This window comes from Macaca fascicularis, chromosome 9 (assembly GCF_037993035.2).
Source record: "Macaca fascicularis isolate 582-1 chromosome 9, T2T-MFA8v1.1".
In the NCBI taxonomy this organism is placed as follows: domain Eukaryota; kingdom Metazoa; phylum Chordata; class Mammalia; order Primates; family Cercopithecidae; genus Macaca; species Macaca fascicularis.
In genome coordinates, this window is record NC_088383.1 from 4,176,818 (window position 1) to 4,184,068 (window position 7,251).

At 42.0% G+C, this 7,251-nt stretch overlaps 1 long non-coding RNA gene across 3 annotated transcripts; it reads left to right on the top strand.

Moving 5' to 3' along the window:
• The first annotated feature begins 567 nt into the window (after positions 1-567).
• LOC107130785 (uncharacterized) lies at positions 568-6,951 on the top strand. Of its 3 annotated transcripts, none has more exons than XR_012417209.1 (5): positions 568-787; positions 1,203-1,376; positions 2,489-2,596; positions 3,986-4,175; positions 5,612-6,951. It is a non-coding gene; the product is annotated as an uncharacterized lncRNA (long non-coding RNA). The 3 variants fall into 3 exon arrangements; XR_001493382.4 differs by having other exon boundaries at positions 1,203-1,302; XR_012417210.1 differs by lacking the exon at positions 3,986-4,175 and having other exon boundaries at positions 1,203-1,302.
• Positions 6,952-7,251: the final 300 nt, after the last annotated feature.

The window sequence follows — 7,251 nt, forward strand, 5'->3', positions numbered from 1 at the left end:
TCACTGAAGCCTCAAACTCCTGGGCTCCAGCGATCCTCCCGCTTCAGCCTCCCAAGTCACTGGGATTGAGTGAGCTTTCATTTAAGACACAAACTTAAACACTATTCTTGAGTTTTCTCTCTCAGACCCAACACCAGTCCACTGAGGTCCAGCAAGCTTCACGTCCTGCAGGTGTCCCGAGCTGATCCCTTCTCGCCCCTCACCCCGGTGCCAGTTGCTGGTCCCCTCTCCCTTCCCCCAGCTGCCCTCCCGACCACACCCCACATTTCCTGGACCAAACAGTGATCCTTAAGAAGACGGCATCATTTACATCATGCCACTCCCTTTCTCAAAATTCTTCACCATCTTTCCTTCCAACTAGGAGCTCAAACCCAAATCCTGAAACAAGCACGCCCCAGGTTTTCAACCCCAAATTCCTAAACAAGCACGCCCCAGGTTTTCAAACCCAAATCCCTAAACAAGCACGCCCCAGGTTTTCAGAGCCACACTGGCGTTTTCAGCTGCAAACTCCCCCACCCACCACCCACCATTCTGCTTGGGTTGTCAGAAAATTGGCCAAATTCTCTTATTCATTCTACTATTTTAAAATTTCTATGTTCACAATGATATGATCTAAAACTGCAGATGATATCCATCTTCCTTGCTGTTTTCCTTCCGATCCTTTTGCTTAGTTTTTTCACCTTGTTTTTCCGGGACCCCCTGCTGCTGACGCCAATGCTGGGGTCTCGGGTGTTCCTTCTCATCTCGCTCCTGACTTGGGGAGGCAGATTTCAACATGGAACAGCAGGTAGGGTTTTGCTGCAGCTTTTTGTTTCGTCTTTATTCTGTTTTGTATCTGAACTCTGTTAGCTTTACGACTTTCCCTTTTATCTGGAGCACGTGGATCCATTCTGTGTTTCAGGGTGGGGTTTTACTCTTCTGCTGAGGGTGTGGCCTTTTCTGATCCCGGCTTTAGGAGAAGATGACTTCCTGTCGAAACCCTCACTTTCCCAGGTCTCCAAACTTTAAGAGATCATGAAATTCCCGTTCACCTTTCCTTGGTTTAGCTGACATCTTGGGACAAAAGCTGGGCTGTGCTTGGCCACACCCTCTGTGTCACAGGCTTATAGTCTACCTTGATCATCGCTCTCTAACATGTCTGCTAGTCAATCATTTTTAAATATGCTTCTTAGGGTTCCTTCTGCATTCTGTTACTCTCACAGGGAAAGCTGATCTGAGCGACGTGCTGTGCTCCAGCACTGGGAAGCTCTCTGCAGAACCTCACTGCTGCTCTTTCCTGTCCTCTTCTTAAAAACAATGATTGTGAGTCTCTATCTTTCAGAAGACCATTTTCTATATCTTACAATGAGATTTCAAGAAAGAGTCAGAAGAGATAGGTTAGTGTTATCCATTGTCTTTGTGCAAATCCCAGCCCCTTTTTTTGCCCTGCACCGCGACGTTCTCCTCCTGACCGAGAAAAACGTGGAGGGAGATCACATAATAAAGTGGGGGATCTCCAGCTGAACAGAGACTCAGAAAGAAAGCACTTAGAAAACTGTCAGGGGAGTTTTCCCTGGCACATTCAATTACATGTTGACACTTCAATAAAATAAAATGATTCAAAGTTTATGGATTTTAAAGAAACATACCCAAACTTATACACTGAAAAGTGGTTGTGCCCTTCAAGATAATCCCTTTGGAAGGATGCATACTTCCAAAATGAGGCAATGAGAGTTACAAAAAAATATCTTGGGGCCTCTCTTTCTCTCTCTCTCTATTTTTTTTTTTTTTTTTTTGAGACAGAGTCTTGCTCTGTCACCCAGGCTAGCGTGCAGTGGTACGATCTTGGTTCACCTCCGCTTCCCAGGTCCAAGTGATTCTCCTGCGTTAGCTTCCCAAGTAGCTGGGATTACAGGCACTTGCCACCATGCCCAGATAATTTTTGTATTTTTTGTAGAGAAAAGGTTTCACCATATTGGCCAGGCTGATCTTGAACTCCTGACCTCAGGTGATCCATCCGCCTTGGCCTCCCAAGGTGCTGGGATTACAGGTGTCTCTTTTTTTGAATGCTAGCCATGTATCCTATGACAGTGGAGTTGACTTTTTGAAAACAGTCAACATTAGATTCAGTCAAGTATGGTGAATAGGAAATGTTCAATTAGCATGTCGTCATTTTTGATAACTCTGTATGTGTGTGTGCAATTAAAGAAATGTAGTTATCGGCAGTTTCTTATATAACTGGAGGTATTTCTAAAAGGGGGTTTTGTTAGATATTGAGAGGGTGTTTGGAAATGCAATGGAGGTGATTGGTTTAGCTTCCAGGGTGACTGACACTAGTCCCGGACCCCTCAGTCGTGGCCCTCGGAAGGAAGCCCAGGATGCATCGGGGCCTTTTCACCTCCTTGCAGTTCTGAGCACTCTTAGGATGTTCCAACTGCTTCTTGGATTTCTTGTTAACTTCCTGTTCTTTAAACAATCTCTTCTTTTCTTATATCTTGCCTTGTTCCAGGAGTAGTTTCCTGATAAGAAAAGCTCACCAGACTGTCTCAACTTCTAGACTCCTGCTTTGTGAGACTGCTGGCTTCCTAGAGTTGTGCCAGATCAGCTCCCGGGAGAGGTAAACGTTATTAGCAGGTGCACTGAGGCTGTTATCTGCTAACAGCATCCAGCAGGAAAATGAGACAAAAGGAAAAAGGATGTTTATTTTAAATTTAGTGTAAAATTATATAAATACATAAAGCCACGGAGAAATTAGATATCTCTAAGCAAAAGAAGAAACCTCAGCCTCACACCTTCTACAAAAATTAACTAAAAATGGATCACAGATTCAAATATAAAACATAAAACTACACATTTAGACAATAACATAGGGCAAAATCTTTAAGACCTAGAGTTTGCAAATATGTCACCAAAACCACAATCCATAAAATAAATAAATCAATAAATTGGATTTCATCAAAAAAGCCTTTGCTCTGTTAAGGACTTTGTTAGCCATAAGATCATGTGCAGAGAAGGACCCTGTTGAGACAAGACACAGACTGGAAGAATATATTTGCAAACCACGTATCTGACAAAGGATCATTATCTAGACATGTAAAGAACACTTAAACGTGACAGTAAAGCAAACAAGCCAATTAGAAAATGGGCAAAAGACATGAACAGACATTTCACTAGAAAGGATCTGTGGATGGTGAAAAGCACATGGAAAGATGTTCAACATTACTCGCTGTTAGAGAGATGCGATGGGTTCTTATTACACAGCTAAATTAGAAAAGAGTGATCGCACCAGACGCTGGTAAGGACATGGAGAAACAGGATCATCCACACATTGCTGGTGTGGATATCAAAGGTGCAGGCCACTCCGGAGAACAGGCAGCTCCTTAGAAACTAAACATACACTTCCCAGTATGACCTGGCAGCTGCTCTCCTGGCCATTTATTCCAGAGAAATGAAAACTTCCATTTGCAGAAATAACCATGTATGGTCACTCATGGCAGCATTATCTGTAATAGCACAAAAAAAAAAAAAAAAAAAAGGAACTCTCCAAAATGCCCCTCACTCGGTGGACGGGTAGGCAAGCTGTGGTCATCCACACCCAGGAGTATTACTCAGCCTCAGCAAAGACAGCAACAAGCTACGGGTAGATCTCAAGGGCATTATGCTGAACAAAAGAAGCCAAACCCAAAAGGTCCTATACTGTAGAATTCAATTCATATAACATTATCAAAATGACAAAATGACAGCGATAGGAAACAGATTGGTGGCTGTGGTGAGCTAGAGACGGTGGAGTTGGAGCGGGGAGGAGGTTGTGACTGTAAACACGTAAGTATTCCTGTTCCAGGGTTACCATAACACACGATCACAAACTGGGTGGCTTAAAACAATCGGAATTTATCTTCTTACCATTCTGAAAACTATGAGTCTGAAATCAAGGCGTGGACAGGGCCACATTCCCTCTGAGGCCCTAGGGGGGATTTGTATCCCTCTCCCCTCTTCCGGCTTCCAGGGGCTGCTGAACATTCTTGGCATCCTTGGCTTCTAAATGCATCCAGCCAGCCTTTGCATCTGTCTTCGCATGGCCTCCCCCGGTGTGGACTTCTGTGCCTCTTCCCCGCTTCTCACGAGGAGACCAGTCATTGGATTTGGAGCCCGCCTGACTCCCGTATGACTTCATCCGTCTTCTCTTGATTACATCCGTAAGGGCCCTATTTTCAAATAAGGTCATAGTCAGCATTACTGGGGGCAAGGACTCCAACCTCTTGTTTTGGGGGACAGAATTCCACAAGGCAGCTCCAGGGAGATCTTAATGGTGATAAAATGTCCTGTATGTAGATCACAGAGGTGGCTGCACAGATGTGCACAGGGGGTCACATGGAACCAGGCACACCTTGTACCAGGGACAGCTCCCTGGGTTTGTGTTGTGCTGTAATCATGCAGGATGCTCCCATTGGGAGAAGTTGTACAAAGGGGACACAGAACATCTCTGTAGTATCCTTCCAACTACTCTATGAATCCAAAAATATTTTAAAATACAAATTTTAAAAAGGAAACAAAAATATGTCATTTCTACCTTCCCCCTCTGCTTGCATCCACAGGTCAAAGTAAGTCACATGATCCCTGCTGTGTGGGAGACACGCACACCCCACAAACAAACACACCCCACATCTATGTCATTTGCAGGCTGACTTGAGTTGTAAAACAGTTCTGGGCATGAACGTGTGGTTATCTCTGTAGAAGCAGACAGGGCTTTCTTCCAGCCAGAAAATTCACAGTTCAGTTGAGGAAATGATGAACATCAATTGAAAAACAATTCCAAAATACTTCACAAAATTGCCTTTCCCGGGTCTTCACTTGCTTCTTTCTTTTTACACTTGGCCAATGGGTCAGACCCCATTTCCCCAAGTGATCAGGAATCAGTGAATGAGCTGAATCTTTGAGAACAATTCGAGTCCTCGAGGCCTTTCAACTCTGCTAGGAAACACTCATTTCATGGTGAGTCCAGTGTCTTTCAGTGAAATTTGGTTTTCCTTCAAAGCCGTCCGCATGTATTGTGTTTAGAAACCCGCAGGAAAGCCTGGGAGATTTAGCATCCATGTGCTCACCACAATAGTTTATGGTGTCAGCTTATTTTTGATGTGGATTTTCTTTTGAAGTGCCTTGGAGCTAATGATTCATTTTGGAAAGAAAATAAAATAACCAACACATTTATATTCCATTTTGTTTACTAATATGATAAGGCAATTGCTTTTCCTGTAGACCTAACAGAAACTCTTTTAAAACCTCATCATTTGGAAGTTAAAAATACGGCTTTAGCAGTAAACGTAAATGCAGCACAGCTTCATGGAAACATCTCTGAACCTGCTGGCTACCCTGGCTGTCAGGGTTGGATGGCATGCAAAGCGACATATGTATTTCCTGTCTCATTATTGATGACCGTTGCATAGGACCCATACGTTATTCTCTGTTAGTGTCATACACTCAGGCAAAAGGGTTGAGACGTTAATGGGTAGTTTTCCTGAGTTCTGATGTTTCGATTGTGCAAGCCAAACTCACAGTGTGGAAAATGGAACATTTTATGAAGTTCATACATTTTCAAAATTGCTCCTACAATGATGCCTTTGTTTTGTGTTAGGACTGGAATGATGGCTTCTATCTGTTCCAAAGAACTCCAATATTGCCTCAAGTGAAGAGGAAAGCCTCATATTTCAAGGCCACTGACTGGAGCCCATTCACATGCCGCAAGGGGACGGATGCCGTTGTTTTTTTTACGGCGAAGAAAACGGTGATGTATTGGAGTCTCATCACCCCGTCTCTCCATCATTGTTGGTGTGTAGATCAGCCAGTCTGGCTTGTGTAGCAGGATTAAAATGTTATGTCTCCCAGTGAGCTAGTGAATATCAACACTTTCCTTCTTTCTGTATGTGAAGTCCCTTTTCAGTGGATAAAGCCATTTGTTGACAGAATTATTGACATTTTTATGGGATTGTTTTTGGAAAAGGCTAACATGTAATTTCAAATTCAACATATGGTAGTGGTCAAATTGTGTTCCTACTGTGTAAAATGCCTGCATAATAACCTACTGCACTCTCTTGACCGGTACACAGAGCAAAACTTGATTAATTTCACCAGCTTCCCTTAATCTCCTCCTTTGGCTCCCATCCCATTCTGCAAGAATTGATAAATCTTACATCCCCTGAAGATTATTACAGTTCCGAATAGTCTTATGACATTAGAAAGAAGCCAGGCTCAGTGGCACAAAATACATCTAACACATGAAATCACATAAATAATTTAGTTTTCACAATTTAATTTTTATAGTTTTTTTTGTTGTGGTTGCTACTATTATTGATGGGGTATAATAAGGACTGTTGGCTGACACTGCAGTTAAAAAATGGGGAATATTTTGACATCAAAAATGTCAATGTTGTTACTACCCTTCACTGTTGACCATGCTTAACGATTCAATTTCAGCCTAAGGTCTAGAATGTGTTCATAAATTATACCATCAGAGAGGCAGATGCAGAAAGAAAAAAATTAGCTCATTTTCTTATAAAAAATACTTTTCTCTCTTGAAAAATGAGCATGGGGCCAATTTTACACATCTCTGGTTCAAAATAACCTGCATCAACCTGGGATCATTAGTAACTATTTCTCCAGAATCCTGTGGCTCTTAACAGCAACGTATCTATTAAGCACCCTGCATGCCAGGGCCTCTGCTAAGCGCTGGGGTGGATGTCAGGCAATTATGATGCGTGCCCTTGTTCTCAGAGTTAATCCTTCATCAACACACACCCATTCAGTAGGTGATTGACAAAGGAACACAGAAAGTCTATTTGACACTAAGGATGTAAAGATTGGCCTGGGATTTGTTTTATAATAGCTTTAAATTATTTCTTTTCTTTTCTTTTTTTCCTTTCCTTTCCTTTCCTTTCCTTTTCTCTTTCTCTTTCTTTCTCTTCCTTCCTTTCTCTTTCTTTCTTTCTTTCTTTCTTTCTTTCTTTCTTTCTTTCTTTCTTTCTTTCTTTCTCTCTCTTTCTTTCTTTCTCTTTCTTTCTTTCTCTCCCTTCCTTTCTCTCTCTCTTTCTTTCTTTCTTTCTTTCTTTCTTTCTTTCTTTCTTTCTTTCTTTCTTTCTTTCTTTCTTTCTTTCTTTCTTTCTTTCTTTCTTTCTTTCTTTCTTTCTTTCTTTCTTTCTGTCTTTCTCTCCCTTCCTTCCTTTCTCTCTCTTTCTTTCTCTTTCTTTCTTTCTTTCTTTCTTTCTTTCTTTCTTTCTT